At 37.1% G+C, this 14,916-nt stretch overlaps 1 long non-coding RNA gene across 1 annotated transcript; it reads right to left on the reverse strand.

Annotated features, from left to right (window-relative positions):
• Positions 1-848: 848 nt before the first annotated feature.
• On the reverse strand, positions 849-14,656 carry LOC140523908 (uncharacterized). Its single transcript, XR_011973506.1, has 2 exons — positions 14,496-14,656; positions 849-1,549 (listed from the first exon to the last, which is right to left on the reverse strand). It is a non-coding gene; the product is annotated as an uncharacterized lncRNA (long non-coding RNA).
• Between the last annotated feature and the right edge of the window lie 260 nt (positions 14,657-14,916).

Below are 14,916 nucleotides of genomic sequence, written 5' to 3' on the forward strand. Positions count from 1 at the left end.
CCATCTTTGCCAATAATTATAATGGTCTTTCAGAAAAGTGAGGAAATAGGGAATTTGTATGGTTTTTCTATGAATCTCACAAAGCATTCCTGTAGTAAAATTTTTAAAAATGGAGTCAGACCACCTAAGCTTAAATACCAGCTCTGCTACTTACCATGTGGCCATAGGCAAATCTCTATTTCTAAGACTCAACTCTCTTCTTTCACTTGAAAAATTGGGACAATATTATTTATTCTTGAGAACTTTCAAACCCTCTTGAGCTGAGCTCTTTAGAATTTTAGACCATGAGATGTATTACTTGCTAACTCTTTTTTCAAGCAGAGGAAGGTGACATAGGATGAGTGTACTCAGCACCAGTACTCTATATTTAATGGAATCTGCTTCTCCCCTAGCCCCCTTCTCTTCCCCTCTCCCAGAGCTCAGTGAAAGGTTCTTATCCTTTCTTTCATTTTAAACTTTTTTTCATAATTTACTCTGAATAACTAAGATTTCTTTTGCTCAAGATGAATCTCTACCTTAATCTACACACTCTCTTATTTCCCCATCTTTGTTTTCCCACTTCCATCCTGTTAAAATGAAACATATTTCTTCATTCAATTATTTGTGTGTATATTTTTCCTACCTTTGACCATAGGATCAAAATAAGGTACAAGTGTCTCCAGCTCCCCTATCCCTTCCTCCTTGTTTTTATACTCTTCTATTTGTACATTTAAATTATATGTGTTAATTTCCTCTATCCTTCCTCTCTTCCTCCCCCCCCCCACAGAGCATTCCATTTCCTAGTCCCTTTCCTTTATTGTTTTAAGATAATGAAAAACAAACAGAACAAAAACAAAAAAGAAACAACCCACTTCTGAATTCTCTGTTTTATTAGACTTCTTTTATAGTTAGCAATAATGATAGGCTACCGAGGGGACACATGTATCATCTCCTTGTATTAGAATGCAAACTGTTCAACTTTGTTTAGTTCCTTGCACTTGCTCACTCGTGTTTATTTATGTTTCTCTTGCTTTCTCTATTTGTTTTTCAAAGTTTCTGTGCAGCTTTGAACTTGTCATCAGGAATACGTGAAAGTGCTCTCTTTCCTTAAAGGAACAGTTTTTCCCCTATAGGATTATACTGAATATTGCTGAGTAATTTATTGTTGTTTATAAGCCTAGGTTTTTAATTTCTTTGGTTTTTTGTTTTCTCTATTCCAAGATCTCTTCTTTATAGTGTTGGCTGCCAAATCTTGTGTGATCCTAACAGTGACACCTTGAATTTTTCTTTTCTGCTTGTTTGTGGTATTTTTTCATTGACCTGAACCTTTGAATTTGTGGTATAATGTTTCTAGGAGTTTTTATGTGGGAGTTGCCTCCTGAAAATCCAAAGGGATTTTGGCAGGATTTTTTGTTTGTTCATTTGTTCATTCTTCTAACCTTATTTCTTGATTTTGAACTTTGTGTCGGAGTCTCAAATGCAATCTGAGCTTCATAAACTGTTGCTGCTTTTTGCACTTGTTCCTGATTCCATATACAGCTTTGGGCCTTCAGTTGTCCTCCATCACCACCTGTAAGTCAAGTTTCTCTCATCAGTATGCACCAGATCTATTACCCAGCACTGAGTTGTGACAAAACTATCTCTTGGCAACTGTTCATTCTCCCTGCACAAGGTCAGGCCCTCTTTGTGACAGATCTGGGACCCCTTCAGGCCTTCACACCTTGCCATGGGAAGGCCTTCATTCACTCTCTATACTAGAATATTTCTAACTTTCTATGATGGACCCAGATGAAAGTGAGGTTGGTGACCTTGAATAGCCCTCCCTCACTCAAATCAAAGTCAACTGCAAGTCATGTCATCACCTTGATGTCATGGCCCTCTTTGAGAACGAAGGACAAACACAGCAAAACTAGAATATTTCTAACTTCCTATGCTAAACCTGAGTTGCAAAAATGACTCACTATAATTATTTTCCTTATGTTTCAAATTCAGAATTCAATCAGACACATTTTCTACATCTTTGTGAAGTAGTTGCTGGGCATTACCTAACTGTGCTTCTTGCTACTCTGAATCTTGGCTTGTCTCTGCCAATTATATTTTTCCCTATTTCTTTTAAATTGGATGCACTCTTTCAGTTATATTCCAATTATAGGTCCCATCCTACCAAGTCCTAATGATACAAAAGAAATCAAATTTCCCTTTATACATTAGGTTTCCTAGTATAGCTTGATAATTATCCATACATCATTTGCATATTTGTGTGTTGACATCTTGAGGTCATAGATTTTACAGTCGATTCCTTTCTTGGATTTTTTTTTTGTATCTTGCAAATTACTGATTGCATCTATTGATATTTTTGACCATATATATTATATATGTATATATAATATATATGTATGTATGTAGCAATCTAGATACTGTGAAGAGTGGTTACAATTTTCTTCCCTAAGTCCCCACTTAACTTTTAGTTTAGATTAGATTTGTGATTCTCCAATTAAGTGTATTTTTAACCAGCCCTTGTTATATGCACTCCATCCCTGACTAAGAGATATTTTTATTACTAAAGCTGTTTGAAGGCATGAGTTTCTAAAGAATAAAGGAGAGTTGGGTAGCAAACTGTTACTTAGGAAGACAGCAACTGAAAATGGATTTTGGATTTATGGACCAGGGCTTAAAATAAAAGAAGGCTCCTTATCAGGGGTGTAGCTACTGTCCATAATTCTAGCTTGCTACATACATAATGCTCCTCATCACTCTTCTCTCCTCCAGAATATAAACCCTCAATTGTTTTAACCATTCTTTCTAAGAGATCATTTTCAAGAGCCTCCATTATTCTGATGAACTTCTCCCTGGATTGCCAATATTGCTCTTAAAATATTACACTGCAAAAATGGGCTTCTTGCTCCAGATGGAGTCTGGCCAGTGCAGAGTGCAAAGAGATTGAACTTTCTCTGTAGAACAGTGTTAGGGGAGGGAAATAGCAACCTCAACTGTTTGTCCAGGACACATTTTAAATGATCTATGATATAATTTAGGATATAAGTGAGCATCCACTTTGAATTTATTGTATGTTCTAGCCTTTTGTATCCTTATACCTAGAATTTCAATCCCCCAAAGTCTCTTAATGGTCAAGCAGTGTCTCCCATATCTTCTCAAACACACCCTTTGGTAAGGTAACCTGACTCTAAATATTAGGAGAATGGTGGTTATCATGCCTAGAATCATCTTCAAAGTCTTTAACCCCCACACCCAAGTTATTGAGTCTTTAACAGGCCTTTTCCTGCAGAAAGTCCACCATTCCCTCTCATTTCTTCAGCTACAGCTACTGTAGTTGAATAGAAAGAATTCAGAGAAACATTGACATTCAGGTAATTTTTTTCTCTCACCTGTAAGTGTGACCTGATATGAAGCCAGAGGCAAGGGCTCAAAGAAACTCAAGCTTACTTTACCCAAGAGTTTTTAGTTTTTTGCCATGATTCAAAAGTATTCTACACTGACAAACTGTCAGTTGGCTAAAAAGTATGTATTGTATGTCCATGGGCTGTTGTAGCAGATCTTTAGGGTCTGTGATGAAGATTTAACTTAGCCCCTGATTCTAATGAATTTACACCCTTGTCTACACTAGAAAGTGTGTCTATACCTCATTATTGCACAGACTTATGATAGGAATACAAATGGACAATATAATCCATAAATTCCTAGTTGAAACCAGACCAGAATATGTAACATGAAAAAGAAGATTATAGAGGGACAACATTGACTAGTATGTAGAAAACCTGCTTTAGAGTCCTGACTTTGAAGCCCTCTTCTAGGACATACTGGCTGTGAGACCCATGGCAAGTCCTTTAATCTCTCAGTACCCTCAAACAATTCTCTTATAATCTAAAGTTGGACAGCAAGCACTAATTTGCAGTGGTGGAAGGAGTTTCTGCCCTGAAAGTCCCTGGCAATAATGAAATCATAGTTCTGGTCAGAACAAAGTTGAGTATATGATCTTCATTATTTAACTTTATTGTAGAACGATCCCTTAAAGAGAGTGAGTGGAATATGGGTTCTTGTCCTAGTTCTGCAGTTGCAATTTTGAACCTACTACTTCATCTCTATGGGCCTCAATCCTCTCATCTGTAAAATGAAGATATTTGAACCTCTAAGGTCAGTTTTAGCATTACAGGAAATATTTCCATACTTCAAGTACCTATGATATGTTAAACTTAATTTTCTAACATGCAAAATAATTTTTCCTGTTTGAGAGGGGGAAAGTTCAGCACAGGGATAGGGGAGGTATTTTTATAACTGTTTTGTTGTATACCATTAATTAGTTCATAAATCAATGTGTCTTGAATTTGCGTGCACCCTTTCCCTCCCCTTTTATCTTTCCCTCCAGCACAGGTACTCCATCCTCCAGCCAACACAGGATGTAACCTCTCCATATGTACGTAGACGATTTGCATGAGTTGCCAAGGCCAATACAAGTTCCTGCCTGGCATCCAAACTGGTAGTAACTAGGCAAATTAAACATGCTGGTCTTCAAACACACAGTGCATGACCAGGCCTATTGTGGAGGCTTTCCCATCTTGATAGAATCTGACAGACTTTGGACTCTATTGACATGGCCTTTGAGAACCCCAAGGTCTAAGCACACCATGATGAATCATCAAAGCAAAACCTTAATAATGGATGCTGCTAAATCAGGGAAAGAAAATCTGCCGGATTCAGGCTGAAAGAATTTTCCTTTAAAGGCTTAAGTGGAGTCAGTGTAGTCACTGAAGTCAGAAAAGGACCTCCACAAATCCTTTTGCCATTATGACCCCATTGACCTGTATAATTAGGGCCTTTCTAAACCTCATGGTTACGACTAGCTCCAAATTCCCCACTCACCCTTTTTGTTTCTGACCTAACTAATCCTGCTAGGTTACTTTCTCTGAGTCTTACTTGTATAGTTTATTATCTGAGACCTTAGTAATGGACTAAGCTCATTGATTGACTCTCATATCTTAATCTGCACTTCTCTCCTCTGTCTAGATTTTGGCTGAATGATCTTGGCTCTCCCCTTGTCTCAGCACTCATTACCCCTGTTATTCATGCCTCTAAATGGGGGTTGTTAACTTGTTTTGTGTTACACATCTCTTTGGCAATCTGGTGAAGCACATGACCCCTTTTCAGAGGAGTGCTTCTAAATCTATAAAAGAACATATCTAGGATTATAAAAAATCAGTTATATTGAAATAAAAGTGTATTTTTCCCACCCAAGTTCATAGACTCACCACCCTCCCTACAAAAGTCTGTTTCTGGGTCCATGATACCCAAGGTTCAGAATCCCTGTATTAGAAAGTTATCTATCTTTTAGGCAGAGCAAGCAACTCTCCTCAGTCTTGCTGCCATCAGTTTCTTCCTTCATGCCTGTTGAGGAGACTAGCTCTTCTTTTAGAAAGGTTATGGGATTGTAGGGGAATAAGGAAGGAGAGTTTTCTCCTTGCTAAGAATTCATTTGAACCTAGAACACTGGAATCTTTGGATGACAATAGATAAATATTCCTGTGCCTTTAATGAACGGTCAACAAGAAACATTTTGCCAAAAAAAGCCAATAGGTATATCTTATTTGTCGCTTGGCCTTGTTTTATTTTTTTTACCTTTCATGTTGGATTTATTAATGCCCATATCATCATAGCTATAATAAGCCTTAAAATGAATGCCCAATGTCTTTTGCAGCTTAAGACTTAATTTATCCCCCAAGCCTGGGACTGTGGCACAATTAGGTTTTGATACATGGACATTTCTGCTTACTAGAGACTTAGTAGTAAAGGACTTCACATTTTGAATGGCCTCATAAATATATATTGAATTTAATTTTCTAACATGTAAAACCCATTTTCCTGTTGTTTAGGAGGGGGTGAGCTTAGGGATGGGGGGGATGGAAGAAGACATTTCTATAAGTATTTTTGTTGTGTACCATTAATTAGTTCATAAATCAAGGTGTCTTAGAACTGCCCAGTTTACCCTAAAGCCAATGGAGCAAGCATCTGAACATATGTGAATTTCCTTCAGTCTCACCTCTCTGACACACATGCTCTTTGTGCCAGGAAATTAAGATTTTGGGGGTCATTTTGTCAAAATAAAGATTTAGTGTTGTCTCAACAATTTTTTGTGTGTTGGAGTTTCCTTCCATATCACTTTTTGGTCCAAATAAAAATCCCTTTTTAGGTTCTTAGAAGAAATACATTAGTTGGGTCCTGTGTGTGTTATTTTTTTCTTAATATATGTTTGAAATATTTCATCAGCTTATATGAATTGATGCAAAGTGAAATAAGAAAAGCCAGCAAAATATTACGTAGAATGCCTGTAACAATGTAAATGGAAGAGAATAACAAAAAAAATTTAAATAAACTGAATACAGTAATTATGACAAAGCTTGGCCTAAAAGAAAAGAATGAAAAAATGTATCCCTCTTCTGAGAATGTGCCATTGTATACACTGTCAGACCCCATTAACATATTGGTTAGTTTTGCTAAACTGCTCCCTTCCCTCCTTCCTTTTTTTTCCTACTTATTCTTTCTTATAAAAGAAGGCTCACAGCCTATTGAAAGGGGAGGGATGCTTTCTGAAATTAATGTAATATAAAAATTAAAAGATCAAGACAATTTTCAAAATGAAAAAAGAAATTCTCCTTCAGGATAATGGAAACTCAGTTCAGTCAAAGAAAGATTAGAGTGAGAAAGACAGAGTGCCAAGCATCTGTGACATCTCTTAGAAACTTCCATCATTCTCCATATTATCTGATTCCATCAAAGGGCTCAAAAAGCTGGCTTTCTGACATTTATCAGAGCTGTCCTTCTGCATGCATAGGAATAACATCCAGGATAAAGACATTGTGAGATTAAAATCTGCTCAGAGCATGGAGATCACCTTCAGTTTCAGATTTTGTAAATGATTAGTTTTAAGAAGAATACATACATCTTAAGCAGGAACTACAACATAAGTAGAAGGATGAAGTAAAAGAATTGAGCTGTATCTCCACCAGGAATTATGGAACTTGGGAAAAATTGATTCATATTATTTTCTATTGGTCTCCATCTTCTCCCTAACCTCCCTTCCAATGAATACCTCTGCAAAACTTTCAATGGTTACCGTAGATGGCCCTAGACTGGTGCTATTCAAGTCAAGTTCTACAGACTCAATTTCTGCCCTCTCGAAGCTAAAAACTTTCACTTTCACAATGATTTTAGGTGGAGCTGAGTAGAGAAGTACCTCGGAAATTAAACATACGAATGAACTGTGGTATATGAAATCAGGTCTATGGACTCCAAGACAAACGTCTCATTTTTTTTTTTAATTTTGACCAGAAACACTTGGTTGATATAAAGATTTCATTATTAAAGAATGAACCCCCAGACTTATAATACTATTGTTGTTTTTACAGACTGAATACTGAATTTCTTTGTAGCTTCCCATAAAAGGTGACAAAATATACAGAGGGAAGATGGGTGTGTGAGAGAGAAAGAGAGAGGGAGAGATAGGGAGAGAGAGAAGGAGGAGGAAGAAGAGGATGAAGAGAGACAAATTTATATTTAAAAAGAATTCCATTTTAATCCATGTACTAGGAAATATTTCCAGTGAGAGATGCTAAATGATGTTTAAGGTCACAGCATTATAAAATCATAAGATCACGAGTGGAAGTGACCTTATAGACCATCTAAACCAAACTTTTCATTTCTATAGGCAGGGAAAATAGGGTCTAGATACATTCAATGGTTTCCCTTTCCAAAATCACAATGGTAATAAGTAGAAAAGCAGGTCTCTTTTAGCTCTAACATTCTATCACTCTAAATTTGGTAAGTAGCTGCATCCATTTATGGAGCACCTATCATCTGCAAATCATTTGGTACAGAAATGCCTAAAGGAAATACAAAAACAATGAAGATGAATCCCCTACCTTCAAGGAGTTTATGATCTAGTAGGAGAATACTTACCTCAATAGTCCAAGGATCTGGAACTTTGTTGCTATAAGTTGGACTTTCAGCAATAAAGATTTCAGTCTTTTTATCAATCAACTAATATGCATTTGCTAAGCATCTATTCTTTGCCAAGAACTACTGGGAACATAAAGAGAAAACTGAATGATGGTAATCCCTAACTTAATCTGGGTAAACCACATGAACTTGTATAAATGTATAAAAAATAATTACTAGGTGATTTCAAGGAAGGAGTTTTTAGCAGCTCAGCCAACTTTGAGAGTTGCTATGACCAAAATATCATCATCCCATGACCAACCTAATTGTGAGTCTTTATGAACTTTATGATTGGTTCTCAGGCAACTAATGGGCAGTTCTTAAACTCTGCCCTAGCCCCTATACCCCTACACACACACACACACACACACACACACACACACAAATACACCTTCTCTGGATTCAATGGAACTTCCAGGGATGATGCTCCCCTGGAAGCTTTATAACAGTCAATAAGAATCCAAGGTCATTTCCACTACATGATGCCACATCCCCGAAGAACATCGGTAGGAAAAAAAGAGGACAAATAACCAAAATTCAAATGAGAATATGGAAAACAAGGAAAGAAACAAATAAAAGAATATGAGAGTTCAAAGGAAAGAGAGACAATTTCTGATTGGAGGATTAAGAGCCCAATGAAAGTTTCATGAAGAAATTTGCATATGACTTAGACTCTGAAGGATGGAAAGAATCTTAGCAGGTAAAGATCACAACTGCAGCAGATTTGGGGTAAACAGATGGGAACAATAGCACAGAAGAAAGAAAGGAAAAGAAAAATTTGGATAGTGAATATTTGGATTTGGTACATAGAGATGTGAAAGAAGGAAGAAATAAAGTTGGGAGAATGATTGGAACTAAATCATGGGTACCCTTTATGTGAGGTGATGGACTTTGGAATAAATGTTTATAGCCCATTAGGAATTATTGTGGAGTTTTGACCTGTCAAGAGAATGGCTAGATCTGTAAATTGTGACAAATAATTTAGCAGTAAGAGGGACTGATGGAGTGGGAAAAGCTTGAAAATGTAAAACATTGTTAAAAGACCATAGCAGAAATGCAGAGTAGAGGAAATAAAGGGTCCAAACTAGTATGGCATTCTCTTTGGGAAAAGAAATCAGGTGATGGCACAAAAGATGATTCAGGGATAGAACCAAGCAATGGACAAGAATATTTTTAAATGCCTACCATGGACCTGGCACTGTGCTAGGAACCTGAGATACAAAGATTTTTGAGTTCATATCTTATGAGTATTGATTGAAGGATTAAAGAATGTTTACCCAGAAGAGAAGGCTCAGAGAGGACATTCTAAAGATTTTCAAACATTTAATGAGCTGTCATGCAGTGAGATTGCACAGTGAATAGAGTGCCAAGTCAGGAATACTCATCTTCCTGAGTTTAAATCTGACTCAGATACTTGTTAGCTATATGACCCTGGGCAAGTCACTTAACTCAGTTTGACTCAGTTTCCTCATTGGTAAAAATCAGGTGGAGAAAAACATGTCAAACCACTCCAGTATCTTTGCCAAGAAAACCCCAAATGGGGATCATGAAGAATAAAACACAAATGAAACAACTGAATAACAAAAAGCACACGGAAGAAGAATTAGAATGATTCTGTATGGTTCCAGTGGGCAAAACTATCAGCAAAGGAGGGAAACTGCTAATTATTCAATGTCAAAATTCTTAAGAATAAAAGTAAAAATGAAAACCTTCCATATAGGCATCCAGTTAACTCAATTGATTGAGCACTGGCCTGGATTCAGGAAAACCTAAATTCAAATCCAGCTGCAGACACTTACTAGCTGTGTTACTCTGGGCAAGCCATTTAATCTCTGTCTGCCTCAGTTTCTTCATCTGTAAAATAAGGATAATAATAGTAGTACCTACCTCTCAGAGTTGTAATCATGATCAAATAAGATATGTATATCACTTTGAAAGTCTTAAAATGCCATATAAATGGTAGTTATTGTTACCATTATATCATCATATGATATCATAAATAACAGTATTATCATTATATATTTAGAGCTATCCACAAGTACATTTGTAACATGGTCTGCATTGGAGAATTTTAATCAGAGCCTAGATGACCATTTATCCTTCTACATTAGCCTCAATGGCATCAAAATTCTATGATTCTTTAAAGGAGAATTTCCTATAAGCTTAGGTTTCTCTTTCTTTTAAAGCATTAGATCCTCTGCCATTTCATCAAAGGGAAGTTGCCTCATCCATATTTAGGGGTGCTGCTGCATAGACTGGTGATGAGTAGACATCTATCTCTTCATGAACTGTTGAACACTGCTCATTGCACACTTTCCATTGAACACAGTGTTCATCGTGTACTTAGAGATTTGGTCACATTTTTTTCAAGTTCTTAAACCTTTCTTTTACTTAACTTGGATGGGTGCATTTCCTAGCATCTTTTCTTATAATACCGCCAATTCTAGATATGTTTCTGAAAGCACTTTCCCCTAAGCTCAAAGCCCAAATGGAAGTCTTTGAATGCAAATAAGACTGTTGAAACCTACAGAAGATACTACTATGAATCCCATGACACATTTTTTCCTAGATTCCAAATTTTGTGAGTTCTATTGTTCTGGGAAAGAAAAAAATTCCAAGGTATTCCTGTGGGAAAAGGGCTCCCTGTGAGTGGAGGGAACACCATGTTGGTGAGAAAGGAAACTATCCACTAAGGAACTGGGGAATTATGTTTCACACATATAGAAGGGCAAGAAAATTGCTACATGAAAGCTGAGAGAAGAAAAGTCTATACTGACTGGTTGGTTGGTTGTTGTCCTTCATACTCTAAGAGGACCAAAATGATATCACTATGTTGGGGGTCAAGGTAAAGTGTGTCTGATTGTGGCTGATCAGAACACTATGAGTTCAGAAAACTATCACAGATTGTATACAAACAGCCCATATGAACATTTGGAGTTGAGGTATCTCTAAATTTACATATCTCATGTTTCTTTTGAACTACTTCAAATCTGCTTTGCTCATAGAACAGAATGCTTTCTCTGATGTGGGTACACCATTCTGGGTGGTCCTGTGCCAATGTCTCTCATTTGATTCCAAAGTTCTTCAGAAAGACCTAGAGAGTGTCCATCTGCTAAAATTGATGTTTCCACATATGGATGGTGTGTACTGGCTAATGGAGAACCTCTGTTTCCTTGGTACTAATTGTTGGGCCAAAATTAGTACACCAAATCATGCTTGCCTCTACTCTCTCACCTTCTTATACATCCTTTCTGCCTCTGTAGCATGTATGCCCTCCACCCTTTTCTTCTTGCTCTAGGAACTGCAGCAGAATATCACCATTACTTATGGAAAATAATTTTGAAAAGTAATTTTTGTCAGTTAAATCCCCTATAGGGTTATTTGCACTCCCCTTGTCTTCCTAGACCAAAATACTCTTCCCTTGCTAATATTTCCTTATGCATGTTGTCTCTCTCTTTAGGATGTAAGTTTCTTGAGGCCAGGAATTTTCACAATGGTGTGTGTATCCTTTGCCTATGGCACATAATTTATATTTAATAAAGTCTTGCAATTTAATATTATTCTCATTTTATAAGTAAGGAAACTGAAGCTTAGGGGGATGAAGTTGACTTGCCCATGGTCACGTAGATAATAAGTATGAGCTATTTTGGATTGCAGCTCTTTGTGCATCTGTCACTTCCTCTTAAATTTCCAGGTTTATCAAGATTTCATGTCATGCCTAAATTATGCCTTCCCTCTGCCTAGCATAATACCCTGAACACAATAGACATGGAACAAATATTTGTTTAATTTTCTAGAGAATTCACTTGAAACCAGGAGAAACTGGGTTGAAGTCTCACCTATAAAATATATTTTCTGTATGACTGACCTCAGAGAAAGTCACTCAGTCTCTAAGTACTCTAGGCCATTTTCTAAGACTGTGCATTGCAGAGAAAACACCAACTTCATTGACAGAGGGAGTCTTCTCATCTGGGAGTTCCCTATGCCACGGAGTGAAATCACAGATGTTCTCCCTGTGCTTATCCCTAGTCATCTGAGGAAAAATGGAAGAAATAAGTTTTCAGCCTTGACAACCTCTCACCTGGTCATGAAATTCCCTTAAATCTGTTGCATTTTTTTCTAGAAAACACTCCCCATAGTGGTCGAAGGTTCCTGCTAATCCTACATCATCTGCTACATCAGAACCATTTCCCTCACAAGGCTCCCTGCAATGTCTAAATGGCAACTGAATTACTCAAATTGGAGCAAGATCCAACCCCCTACTTGCGATGACAAACATCTTCAATCTAAAAGCAGATCGAGCTGGCAGCCACCATTTCAGCCAAATAGCGGGGGAGAGAGAATGAGCTCCCCAGTGAAAGATGTTCCCACCTGCAGTTTCCTCACCAACAGTGTGTTCTTCTGTTTAATCTGTGTTAACCTTCCAACCCGAGTTATACTGCCTGGCATGTATTCTGTCTGATAAACTTCTTTCCTTCTCTCTCCCATCTCCTTCTCCCTTTCCCTTACAGAACCATTATTTATTTATGACATTATTGTTACAGACAACTAAACAGCCAAGAGGGGAAACAGACTGCTTTCTACAAATACCTGCATATGTTGGGAAGCCTAATTCATTCTATTGGCAGAAATACAGAGGACTTTGCTAGGAGACTGTGTGACAGATCTTTGGCATCCACTGGTGCTAAGGAGAAATGATAGGATGATAAGCCAAGCAAGAAAGGCCTCTAAATTCTTAGGAAAAGCCCTGCATTCCAGAGGGCTCTTCATCTCATTTCTTAGCCACCTCCTCTCTAGGTCCCTTCCATAGCTAAAAGCACTCAAGACATTTCATCAAATATGTTTTTGAAAGTGGGCAAAACTAGCCTGTGGAATTTGCTCAACTGGACTACACACTCAGAAATATAACTTGTAGGGAAAGAAGGCAAAACAGCCTTTAATTTTCTTTAATTTGTCATGGTTTTCAATTTCATTTTAATGGTGTGTGTTAGAAGACCTCGGTGTCGTGAAATGTCTTACTCTGTCTTCATTTCCTTTTTTCACGATCCATGTGATATCCATGAACTACACCTTGTGGTCACTCCTGTCAGAAATTCATCATTGCTTCTTCCACCTAAAGACTATTTCATGGCCATGGATGTTTTGTAAATATTACAATAAGGCTTAACTATAATTACTTCTGAATCTTCTTGTAGATTTCTTATGCATTTATACCAATCTGCTTTATATTATAATTATTTCCATAAATGTCTTCACCCTCTTACTAAAGTATAATTTCTTTGAGAGCAAGGCCTCCATTTGATTTATCTATGTAAGTCCAATAGCATCCAACATGACGTTGGGATTAACAGTGAGCACTCAATAAAAATTTGTGGAATGAATTATCAATTTTACATGAGAGAAAATCCCATAGTTTGCCAAGCACTGTGCTAAATACATGCAAGGAACTTAATAAAACCCATCCTTCACCCCAATGTCTTTATTTCTGAAGATAGTATTGCCATCATCCTTCTAGTCACTAAGGTTTATAGTCTTTGAGGCATCATTGACTCTTTCTCTCCATATCTAATTAGTTGTCAAATCTTGTCAATTCTACTTCCACAACATCGCTCATTTCCATGTTCTATTTGCTTCAAATATACCTAGTATAGTTCCTTATCATATCCTTCCTGCTCTTTTGAAATAGCTTCTTAATTGGTCTCCTTGCCTATAGTCTCTCTCTTCTCCCACTGACACCCTACCTAGCATTTATTGTCCTAAAACACACATTTGATTACTTCATCCAGCTACTAAAATTTTTTCAGTAGTTCTCTGTTGATTCACAGACAATATACAAAATCCTCAGTCTGGCATCAGAAGACTTTCACAGTCTTGCTCCTGCCTACCCTTCCATTATTTCCTTTCACTTGAGTCTCTTTCATGCATACCCTACACTAATCATACTGGTCTCCTAACTATTCCCCATACATGGCATTCTATCTTGTGTCTCAATTCCTTTAAACAAGTGGTCCTCCATTTCTGAATTAACTCTTATTGCCTTTCTTCCTGTAGAACTTCTTGTCTTCCTTCAAAGCACATCTCAACTTCTATCTTCTACATAAGACTTTGGCTGATTTTCCCCTCCCCCCAACATTCACTCCCTCATGAAATTATTCTGTTTTGGTTTAAATATGCTTTGTTGCTAATCTCTTGTGTACCTGCCATATATACTTAGGTGGCTATAAGCTTCTCAATAGCAGGGATGGTTTCATATTTGGTTTTGTATCCCTAGTACCTTGAGCACATATAGTAGGTGCTTAATATGTATTTGTTAAATGTAATTGAGCTGCATTGCTGGCAGATTCCCATACTACATTTTGCATTGTTTCAGGAATATGCATGTAGAGAAATGCATGTGGTGGGTACAAATATCATATTAGACAATGAGCTCTAGTAATCAAGAAAATTCAAAATTGTCATGGTTCTTAATTCTGCTGGTTTAGACCTAGAAGCCTTCACAAGCAGCTTACCATGATTTAAAGGAAATTTCGGATGCCAGTGCCTCTCCATCATTATATCAAAAGCCAGCATCTTTCACTCCAACATGCTTAATGATGTGTAGAAAGGAATACAAATCCTAGCTTTGGCTTCTACTAAGGTAACTCAATTTCCTCTCCTTTACCCCAGGAAGGTCATGTTTGCTGTGAAAACAGAAAAGATTGTTTAGAGGACAGAGCAATATTACAATTTGTATTTTACGGTTTTTGAGCCAATGAGTCCCGGCCCTTTTTCTAAGATACTCACTTTGATGTCTTTTACAGTAATGGTGAATTAATAAGTATTCTTTCTCTTCTTCCTCTTACCAGTAATTAGCAATTAACAATAATTATTGTTCCCTACAATGACTCTACCCCAACTCAACTCTTCTTTTCCTGAACTAGCATTTAGAAT

The sequence above is a fragment of the Notamacropus eugenii genome, chromosome 2 (genome assembly GCF_028372415.1).
Source record: "Notamacropus eugenii isolate mMacEug1 chromosome 2, mMacEug1.pri_v2, whole genome shotgun sequence".
NCBI lineage: Eukaryota > Metazoa > Chordata > Mammalia > Diprotodontia > Macropodidae > Notamacropus > Notamacropus eugenii.